This window comes from Staurois parvus, unplaced genomic scaffold, assembly GCF_062004578.1.
Source record: "Staurois parvus isolate SC_StPar_1 unplaced genomic scaffold, SC_StPar_1.0 ptg000073l, whole genome shotgun sequence".
In the NCBI taxonomy this organism is placed as follows: Eukaryota; Metazoa; Chordata; class Amphibia; order Anura; family Ranidae; genus Staurois; species Staurois parvus.
Genome location: NW_028317869.1, coordinates 859,099 through 871,013, shown reverse-complemented (window position 1 = coordinate 871,013; position 11,915 = coordinate 859,099). Strand labels below are relative to the sequence as shown.

At 44.7% G+C, this 11,915-nt stretch overlaps 1 pseudogene across 1 annotated transcript; it reads left to right on the top strand.

Moving 5' to 3' along the window:
* The first annotated feature begins 1,370 nt into the window (after positions 1-1,370).
* On the top strand, positions 1,371-11,148 carry LOC149469357 (uncharacterized; annotated as a pseudogene). The gene is made up of 5 exons (XR_016311591.1): positions 1,371-1,482; positions 1,987-2,178; positions 8,070-8,252; positions 8,339-8,455; positions 9,424-11,148. The product of XR_016311591.1 is annotated as an uncharacterized LOC149469357 (transcript).
* Positions 11,149-11,915: the final 767 nt, after the last annotated feature.

Here is an 11,915-nt window from a genome sequence, read left to right as displayed (position 1 = left end):
TCGTCATAGTGAAATCCCTTATGGAATTTCAGACGGGGAGTGTGCTGTTCCCCTCATATTTGTTATTTAACTGTGCATTGTATCACCAATTCTTATTTCACCATGTTTGTTTCTATGTCTTGATCTGTTGCTGCCATCTGCTGGCCAGAATTTGCATGCTGCATGCCTCTGTTATAGCTAGTAAGTTTTTCCTCTGCTGGGTGTGGTTTTAGGCAAGCCTTGGTCCTGGTCACTTCCTGCAGCCATTTTATCTGCTATATAGCTGTGTGACAGGACATTCAATACCCTGGGCTTGTGAAGGCATCAGTTTTTGACCAGCAGTTAGCCTCAGGAAAGATATCACAGGACAGCATCAATACCTCTACTACCTTACAGTATTGTATCACTGTTTGTCGCTGTATTTTGGACCAAATAAACCCACGCTGATTTCATTCCCGTGTATACGTTTGGATCCATCTAACCTGAACATCTGCCGGTCTGGTCTGCTCCACTGCTTGGATACGAAGGTAGGAAGTTACACAGCCATTATCAGTTATACCTTCATTCGCCTTCATGTGGGGACAGAACACTTGGTGGGCACTTGTTCCTACAGGAGGTCTGTTGATACATTATTGACTAAAAGGTAGTCAGGGGATCAGTTCTATACATCTTCAGGAGACACTCCAATAGCTTCCCATGACACAGGCTCTGGCAGTGCCCGGTGCTGGAATTCAGAGCTCCAGGAACCCACCACCACTCTGTACAATGTCCTGGATACTACAGTATACTTGGCAATGAAGAGAACTAACCCCTCCCTTCTGCTATTCTCCTCCGACCCACACTGGGCTGTAATTGGAGGGAAGAGAACAGACTCCTCTCCCACAGCTATCTACTCCACCAGTAGCAACGTCCTGCTAACCAATCCAATCCCTTCTCTTATTGCAGAGAGTGACAGTGACCTCACTCCTGTCAGTCAGCAGGCTGCCAATTATCCTCATTAGCTGCTTCAGAGAAAAGTCAACAAATTCCCATTCCTGGACATCATGATGACCAGACATTGATCTCATAGCACTGCCTCAGAGCAAACAAGTCATAGGAAGGATTGTATTTATCATTCCTTGTCTGCAGATCTAAAACTCATCAAAACCAGTTCAGAGACCAAACAAACCCAACAGAGAAAATGTATTTCTGATACGGCAGAAAAATGGGGTCCCGGGACCTCCAAGATGTAGCAAATACTAAAATGTTCAGACTAAATGTCTTCCCATGGGGGGAGTAGTCGTTAAATGTCCAGCAACCCTCCTATTCCCCCCTCACATCCACATCCTATTATTGTGTGACCAATACCATCCAAATCATTCTTACTTTCATTTCCCAAAGTTATCTGTCTACAAGAAGACCTGTATAGATCACATGATGGCACCAATGAGGATGGAGGAGGACCGGAGTCACATGACTGAGAAGATACTAAACCTCACCCTGGAGATCATCTACCTGCTGACCGGAGAGGTGAGGAGGATTCTGGGAGGTCACATGACATCACTCTTATCTCTATTAATAAAACACAGACCTGACCGGAGAGGTGAGGAGGATTCTGGGAGGTCACATGACATCTCTCTTATCTCTACTAATAACACACAGACCTGACCGGAGAGGTGAGGGGGATTCTGGGAGGTCACATGACATCACTTATTTCTGTTAATAAAACACAGACCTGACCGGAAAGGTGAGGAGGATTCTGGGAGTCTAACATGATATTCCTATTGGTTCCTCAATACAGAGATTTCCTCTTCTGAAGTCAGGTGATCATATGACCATCACAGTGCCTCCATGTGACTCCCTAAACCCTGAGAGACACAACATGCAGAAGATTCTAGAAGTCACCAAGAAGATGATGGAGCTGCTGACAGGAGAGGTGAGCGGTGCCGGGAATTCTGGGACATTCTCCAGTAACAGACAAGGGATGTGTCTGGATGGTGACTGTATCATTGTGTGTGTCAGGTTCCTATAAGGTGTCAGGGTGTCACTGTCTATTTCTCCATGGAGGAGTGGGAGTATTTAGAAGGACACAAGGACCTCTACAAGGACGTCATGATGGACAATCAGCAGACTTTCAGGAAGATTGTAAGGAAGGAATTTCCCCGGAATGAGACGATATTGAAGCTCACCCTGGAGATCCTCAGTCTGCTGACTGGAGAGGTGAGTGTAATGAAGGGGTTAAATAAAGAAAAAATCCTCTTGTGCTGCCAAACCTAATATGATGAACTAAGAGTGTCTGCAAACACCAAACTGCGTTCCCACAACACTACAAAATAAATGGAGAGATAAATAGTGCTGCGCTACTCACTAAAGCTAACCATAAAGTAAACACCTGACAGAGCCCCTAACTAAGGTGATAGAAGTGCATACCTAGAGAATCACCAAACACAAGGGAAGGAAAAGATCCAAAAACAATGGATGTCCTGCTAGGCAACACCAAATGTGAACAAACCAATGAGTGCAACTTTAACAAATGTGCAAATAGATAGTCTGAGTAATATATATATCAAGGCATAAATAATAATACACAGTATCTCCCTCGGACTGTATACAATGTGTGTATATATATATATATACAGTATCTCCCAGAAGTGAGTCCCCCTCACATTTGTGCAAATATTTGATTCTCTCTTTTCATGTGACAACACTGAAGAAATGACACTTTGCTACAATGTGACGTAGTCAGTGTACAGCTTGTATAACATGGAAATTTGCTGTCCTCTTAAAATAACTCACCACACCACCATTAATGTCTAAACCGCTGGCAACAAAAGTGAGTCCACCCCTAAGTGACAAGGTCCAAATTGGGCCCAAAGTGTCAATATTTTGTGTGGCTGCCATTATTTTCCAGCACTGCCTTAACCCTCTTGGGCATGGAGGTCACCAGAGCTTCACAGGTTGCCACTGGAGTCCTCTTCCACTCCTCCATGACGACATCACGGAGCTGGTGGATGTTAGAGACCTTGCGCTCCTCCACTTTCCATTTGAGGATGCCCCACAGATGCTCAATAGGGTTCAGGTCTGGAGACATGCTTGGCCAGTCCATCACCTTTACCCTCAGCTTCTTTAGCAAGGCGGTGGTGGTCTTGGAGGTGTGTTTGGGGTCGTTAACATGTTGGAATACTGCCCTGCAGTCCAGTCTCCGAAGGGAGGGGATCATACTCTGCTTCAGTATGTCACAGTACATGTTGGCATTCATGGTTCCCTCAATGAACTGTAGCCCCCCCAGTGCCCCAGACCATGACACTCCCACCACCATGCTTGACTGTAGGCAAGACACACTTGTCTTTGTACTCCTCACCTGGTTGCCACCACACATGCTTGGCACCATCTGAACCAAATCAGTTGATCTTGGTGTCATGAGACCACAGGACATGGTTCCAGTAATCCATGTCCGTAGTCTGCTTGTCTTCTGCAATCTGTTTGCGGCTTTCTTGTGCATCATCTTTAGAAGATTCTTCCTTCTGGGATGACAGCCATGCAGACCAATTTGATGCAGTGTGCGGCGTATGGTCTGAGCACTGACAGGCTGACCCCCCACCCCTTCAACCTCTGCAGCAATGCTGGAAGCACTCATACATCTATTTCCCAAAGACTACCTCTGGATATGATGCTGAGCACATGCACTCAACTTCTTTGGTCAACCATGGTGAAGCCTGTTCTGAGTGGAACCTGTCCTGTTAAACCTCTGTATGGTCTTGGCCACCATGCTGCCACTCAGTTTCAGGGTCTTGGCAATCTTCTTATAGCCTCGGCCATCTTTTGTAGAGCAACAATTCTTTTTTCCAGATCCTCAGAGAGTTCTTTGCCATGAGGTGCCATGTTGAACTTCCAGTGACCAGTAAGAGAGAGTGAGAGCAATAACACCAAATGTAACCCACCTGATCCCCATTCACACCTGAGACCTTGTAACACTAACGTGTCACATGACATTGGGGAGGGAAAATGTCAAATTGGGCCCAATTTGGACCTTGTCACTTAGGGGTGGACTCACTTTTGATGCCAGCGGTTTAGACATTAATGGCGGTGTGTTGAGTTATTTTAAGGGGACAGCAAATTTACATGTTATACAAGCTGTACACTGACTACGTCACATTGTAGCAAAGTGTCATTTCTTCAGTGTTGTCACATGAAAAGATAGAATCAAATATTTACAAAAATGTGAGGGGGGGACTCACTTCTGGGAGATACTGTGTATAACAAAATATAAAGATAATATTATTCCATTAAACACCCGGCTGAGCCCTCAACACAGTGACAGTCTGTGAATAAATGTCCGTAAATGCAGGAAAAATCAAGATCTGTAATCTGGTGTAATATGACACCAATTCATCTGAAAAATCTTCAAATCAGCAGATATTAAACACGTGACTTGGAAGAATCCTCCACCAGCGAGCGTGCACGCTCCTCTCCCATATTGATCTATAGGAAATATATGTCAAATGCGCTTTAATATCAACCCGAAATCCAACCAGCTCTCCTCTGTTGTCTGCTGGGGACCCCTCTAGTGATATAAAGATCTATATAGAGGAATCGGGACCCCCTTCCTCCTGCCGGTGACCCCTCTAGTGATATAAAGATCTATATAGAGGAATCAGGACCTCCTTCCTCCTGCAGGTGACCCCTCTAGTGATAGAAAGATCTATATAGAGGAATTGGGACCTCCTTCCTCCTGCTGTGACCCCTCTAGTGATATAAAGATCTATATAGAGGAATCGGGACCTCCTTCCTCCTGCCGGTGACCCCTCTAGTGATATAAAGATCTATATAGAGGAATCGGGACCTCCTTCCTCCTGCCGGTGACCCCTCTAGTGATATAAAGATCTATATAGAGGAATCGGGACCTCCTTCCTCCTGCCGGTGACCCCTCTAGTGATATAAAGATCTATATAGAAGAATCAGGACCTCCTTCCTCCTGCCAGTGACCCCTCTAGTGATAGGATCTATATAGAGGAATCGGGACCTCCTTCCTCCCACCGGTGACCCCTCTAGTGATTATAAAGATCTATATATAGGAATCAGGACCTCCTTCCTGCCAGTGACCCCTCTAGTGATATAAAGATCTATATAGAGGAATCGGGACCTCCTTCCTCCCACCGGTGACCCCTCTAGTGATTATAAAGATCTATTTATAGGAATCAGGACCTCCTTCCTCCTGCCGGTGACCCCTCTAGTGATTATAAAGATCTATATAGAGGAATCAGGACCTCCTTCCTCATGCCGGTGACCCCTCTAGTGATATAAAGATCTATATAGAGGAATCAGGACCTCCTTCCTCCCTTCTTCTGTGGACCCCTCTAGTGATATAAAGATCTATATAGATGAATCAGGACCTCCTTCCTCCTGCCGGTGACCCCTCTAGTGATATAAAGATCTATATAGAGGAATCGGACCTCCTCCCTCCTTCTGTGGACCCCTCTAGTAATGCATCGTAGAATTCTTTTTGCATTCCCCCACTGCTTGGCCACACTGTCTGCTCATTTTGCAATCATCTAGGTAATAAGTACCCCTAAGTCCTCTTCCTCTGTAGTGCTGACCAACACTGTACCCCCGATGGTGTTCACTCTCAAGGGATTCTTCTTCCCTGGGTGCATTATTTTACATTTAGAAACATTGAACTGAAATTTCCACTTCTCTGACCAATCTTCCAGCAATGCCAAATCCTGTTCCATGTTACAGACACCTCCAGGGATATCTTCCCTATTACACACATTTGTATCATCAGCAAAGAGGCATCCCCTTACCCAACAACCCTTTAGTTCTATCCCTTACATATAGATTACATAGAACAGGACCCAGTACACAGCCTTGGGGTACACCACTAGTGACTTCTCTCTGTTCTGAGTGAACCCCATTTACAACCACACTCTGGTATCTCTCCTTTATCCAACTGCACATCCACTGAACCTCCCAAGGGCTAAGTCCTAGCTTGTCCAACTTTTGTATTAGAATATTATGTGGAACTGTATCACATGCCTTGCCGAAATCAAGATATGTCACATCCACAGCACCACCCTGGTCCAAAACATTGGTAATATAGTAGTCAAAAAATCCAATCAGATGATTCTGCCATGGTCATCCCTCAGCAAAGCCATGCTGCTTTGGATCCAGCAAGTTGTGTGTTTTTAGATGATCAATGATCCTTCCTTTCAGGAGTGATTCCATTAACTTGACTACCACCGATGTTAGACTCACTGGCCTGTAATTGCCGGCTTCTACCTTGCTGCCCTTCTTGTGGATCGGTACAATATTAGCTGTCTGCCAGTCATGGGGGACTTTGTTAGAATAGATTGATTAAAAAGGATCAGTTACTGGTCCAATGACTAGACCTCGAAGTTCTCTGAGAACTCTGGGATGATCCATCAGGGCCCATTGATTTATTAATCTTTAACTGAGCCAGTTCCTCTGCTGCCTCTGTCTCCAGAAATCCTATAAATGATCCATCATTACTGGAACCAATATGATCTCCCAACTTATTATTGTTAGTATAATTTATTTCAGAGAAGACAAAAGTCATTGTTTAAGTGGTTTGCTACATCCAGGTCTCCCCCAACATAGGTGTGGTGCCCAGTTTTCATTTTAGTGATCCCATCGTATTTTTTCTATCACTAATGTACCTAAAAATGTTTTATCTCCTTTCTTCATAGATTTAGCAATTTCCTCCTCTTTCTGTGCTTTGGCAGCGCTGATAATGTGTTTGGCCTCCTTTTGTATATTTTTATACTCTTCTCTGTCAGCTCCACCTCCTGTTTCCTTGAATCTCCTGTATGATGATTTCTTTTCCTTTACTATCCTACTTCTCTCTTTAGTGAACCATATTGGTTGTCTCTTCTGTTTATTCTTACTAACTTGCCTGACATATAATCTAGTTGCCTCCAGGATGGTAGACTCTAACAGTGCCCACTGATTACTTACTTTGGTCCTTTTACTCCAATCTTTCAACTCATTTTTTAGAAAATTACCCATTTCATAAAAATGTGTCTTTTTGGAATCTAAATTTTTTGAGTTTGATTTTTCAGTTCTTATTTTAATATCAAACCAAAGACATTGGTGATCACTAGAACCAAAATTTCTCCCACCTCAACATTAGACAGTCGATCCCCATTTGTCAGTACTAGGTCTAGAATATGATCACCTTGGGTTGGATTACTGTTTTAGAGAAGCCCCATTCAGTTCTTCCATTACATGTCTGCTGCTGCTTGTAATAGAAGTTTGAGAATTCCAGTTAATGTCAGGCGTGGTGACGTCATCCATAATGAAAACCTCCCCCTTCATTGCCATTTGAGTTATCTCATCAATCAAGAAGTCCTCCTAATCTTCAGCCTGTCCTGGGGGTCTGTATATGACACTAATTCTAAGGGAAGATCCCTCTCTGGTTGGAAGGCAGACCCAGAGGGTTTCCAGTATTTAATTTGTTGTTTGAATTAATGTTCTCCCTATGCTATTTCTGACATATATGACAACTCCACCTCCCCTCCCCCCTACTCTGTCTTTCCTGTATAGTGTATAGCCTGGTATAGTTACTTCCCAGTCATCTGAATCCTTGAACCACGTCTCTGTAATTACAACAAGGTCCAAGTGGTCCCTAGACATAAGAGCTGTCAGCTCACAAAGCTTGTTGCCTAAACTGGGAGCATTACTGCAATGACATGACAAGCACTGCCATCTACTGCTTTATGTTTACCAGCAGAAACTGTAACTGAAGTGACCCCATCAGCCCCGTCCTCAGCAACACAAACCTCACATTTGTTTCAGCCTGCTGGGGACAGAAATGATCCTCAACAATGACATCTCTGCCTCCATTTCTCAGTTTAAATGCATGTCCAAAAACCTCCTAAATTCCATAGTAAGGAGCTGAGCGCCCTTGTGTGAGGGATGCAGACCATCTCTATTGTACAGCTCAATGTCAGACCACCTGATGGCATCATGACTAACAGAACCAAAACCTTCAGCTTTGTACCAATCCTTTCACCAAACATTGGACTCTGCTATACCAAGTACTTCCTCTTGTTGTCCATTATGGACAGGTAAGACCTCTTTGTATCACACAGAACTGTACAGGAGTCATGAAGAAATCTGCCGACAATGACACAAGAAGGAGATCTCATCGTATGACCACAAGATCCTCGAGAATCCAGAATCCCATCACCATCCACCCACCTCCATCCCTGATCCCTACAAGACAGAAGATTCTAGAAGTCACCAAGAAGATGATGGAGCTGCTGACAGGAGAGGTGAGCGGTGCCGGGAATTCTGGGACATTCTCCAGTAACAGACAAGGGATGTGTCTGGATGGTGACTGTATCATTGTGTGTGTCAGGTTCCTATAAGGTGTCAGGGTGTCACTGTCTATTTCTCCATGGAGGAGTGGGAGTATTTAGAAGGACACAAGGATCTCTACAAGGACGTCATGATGGACAATCAGCCGCCCCTCACATCACCGGGTAAGAGGAGACTTTATTGTAAAGGAGAGAGCAGTACGGAGGATCCACCTAGATCCCCCATCATCTGATAAACACATAGAAACAATGGATTCATTCTCAGGAGATGGGAAGCAGTGGTGTGGGACCTCTGCACCTTGTCTCATGTGGACATCTAGGCCACCACTGATTGCTGAATACCAATATTATGAGTCCTGACCCTTACACTGTATAATTTATATTGTACATTACATACTCCTGACCTCTTCACTATATACTCTATGTTGTACATTACATACTCCTGACCCCTGCACTATATACTCTATGTTGTCCATTACATACTCCTGACCTCTGCACTATATACTCTATGTTGTACATTACATACCCCTGACCCCTGCACTATATACTCTATGTTGTACATTACATACTCCTGACCCCTGCACTATATACTCTATGTTGTACATTACATACTCCTGACCCCTGCACTATATACTCTATGTTGTACATTACATACTCCTGACTTCTGCTCTCCACCCTCCACCCACTGCTATATATACACATAATATGGATTCTCTTTTGTTCCCCCCATTTCTTACCAACTGGACATTTTATATCGGATGATGTGATTGGAGCACAGACTTTTACATGGTGATAATAATGTGATAACATCCTCCAACTTTGGACCCTTAAACAGAAAGTGATAACGAGGGAGGAGTCAATACCCCAATGATGGTGGTCTTCAGGATCAGTCCAGTCTTCATCTTGGTTGTTCTCCCCCCATCCTCACTCTCTGACTAAGGTCCATGAATAAAGAAATGACCTGGTAGGAGATCAGAGGAGCCATTTCCTAGTTTCCTTGAGGGTGGAATTGTAAGCTCCTCAGAGACCAAGCTGCCTGATGTGGGCGGAGTCCTGGTTTGGGGGAACCAATCAGCTCCTGTCTAGTAATCCTCTTTGTCTTTGTATTTTAGTCCATGGGCGGGAGATGAGGAAAACCTCCGAGGATTGTCTCACTTTGTCTCCAGACTGGAAAGTAAAAGATGAGGACATCACACAGTATAGTCCAGGAGAAAACCCGGCTCCCTCCAATGTCCATCCGGCACCACCCAGTGTAGATGGACCATCGGATTCCTTGTATCCTGAGGAACCTCAGACTGTGCGGGACCGGGCGGGCCTTCCAACAGTGAAGAGCTTCTCCTGTACTGAGTGTGGGAAGGGTTTCTGTTCTAAATTCCAGCTTAATGTGCATAAAATATTTCACACGGGGGAGAAGCCATATTCCTGTCCTGAGTGCGGGAAATGTTTTTCAGTGAAGTCCAGTCTTTACAGACATCAGAGATCTCACACAGGGGAGAAGCCATATTCCTGTCCTGAGTGCGGGAAATGTTTTTCACAGAAGTCCAATCTTTACACACATCAGAGATCTCACACAGGGGAGAAGCCGTATTCCTGTCCTGAGTGCGGGAAATGTTTTTCACAGAAGTCCATTCTTTACACACATCAGAGATTGCACAAAGGGGAGAAGCTGTATTCCTGTTCTGAGTGCGGGAAATCTTTTTCACAGAAGTCCCATCTTTACAGACATCAGAGATGTCACATGGCAGAGAAGTCGTTTTCCTGTCCAAAGTTCAGGAAATGTTTTTCACAGAAGTCCCATCTTTACACAGATCAGATATCTCACACAGGAGGAAAGCCATATTCCTGTCCAGAGTGTGGAAAATGTTTTTCACAGAAGTCCAGTCTTCACATACATCAGAGATCTCACACAGGGGAGAAGCCATTTTCCTGTTCTGAGTGCGAGAAATGTTTTTTTGATAAGTCCGGTCTTTACAAACATCAGAGATCTCACACAGGAGAGAAGCCTTATTCCTGTCCAGAGTGTGGAAAATGTTTTTCACTGAAGTCCAGTCTTCACATACATCAGAGATCTCACACAGGGGAGAAGCCGCATTCCTGTCCTGAGTGCGAGAAATGTTTTTTTGATAAGTCTGGTCTTTACAAACATCAGAGATCTCACACAGGAGAGAAGCCGTATTCCTGTCCAGAGTGTGGGAAATGTTTTTCAGACAAGTCCAGTCTTCACACACATCAGAGATCTCACACAGGGGAGAAGCCGTATTCCTGTTTTGAGTGCGGGAAATGTTTTTCAGACAAGTCCAGTCTTCACATACATCAGAGATCTCACACAGGGGAGCAGCCATATTCTTGTTCTGAGTGCGGGAAATGTTTTTCAGTGAAGTCCAGACTGCACGCACATCAGAGATCTCACACAGGGGAGAAGCCGTATTCCTGTCCAGAGTGCAGATCTTGTTTTTCACAGAAGTCCGGTCTTTACAAACATCAGAGATCTCACACAGGAGAAAAACTGTTTTCCTGTCCAGAGTGCAGAAAATGTTTTTTAGACAAGTCCAGTCTTCACACACATCAGAGATCTCACACAGGGGAGAAGCCGTATTCCTGTTCTGAGTGCGGGAAATGTTTTTCAGTGAAGTCCAGTCTTCACACACATCAGAGATCTCACACAGGGGAGAAGCTGTATTCCTGTCCTGAGTGTGGGAAATGTTTTTCACAGAAATCCGGTCTTTCCAAACATCAGAGATCTCACACGGAGCAGAAGCCGTATTCCTGTCCTGAGTGAGGGAAATGTTCCTCACTGAGGTCCTGTCTTCCTGTACATCAGGGGTCCCACACAACCCTGGAGGTGTATTAGTGCCCTGAGTGTGGGAAATGTCTTCTAGATGAATGTTGCTGGACATCCCAGCTCTCATGTGGGGAAGAAGCACACCCTGATATACACCTCAGATATACTCCATAGCTGATCTTCATCATGGAAGAAACAGTTCATAAGGAGATCAGAGGTCCCCAAAGACATGGATGAAGTGCAGTAAATGTCGGGGTGCAGAGTGGTCAGTAGATCCTGGAAATGAAGGACACAACTTCAGCCCTTCTTGGGTGTCGGAGTTGCGTTTCCTGATACTGATATAGCGGGTTACAGAGCTAGAAGCCGGGAGAGCCCAGATCTCGTTATCGGGGAACTTTACACAGACAACAAGAACTTCTGAAGTTGATGTCCTTCATTTCAAGGCTCTACAGAACAGTGGTGACCCCGAAGCGTCTCTCTGTCTTCAGTCCATCCTTCTCTCATCCCCCAACAGGAGGGAAGGAGAACTCCGCCTCAAACTAGGGGGGAACTTTCCTCTCATTATTTCCCTTGGCTTCTGTGTGGGTTTGGGTGGTTGGAGGAGTGCGGCACGAGAGGGAACACAGCTTGTTGTTCTATGTCTACATATGGGGTCTGGGTAGAGGGGATCCACCGGAAAATATTTCTACTCTTTGATTTTGTGCAAATCGTTTCTGTTTTCACTTTGAAGGGCGATATTATGTGTGGTTTGTAAAAGGGATTGGCCCAATAGATACCACCCCACTTAGAGAATAGATGAACTAATATGACCAGCATTCATTCAGCCATGTCACATG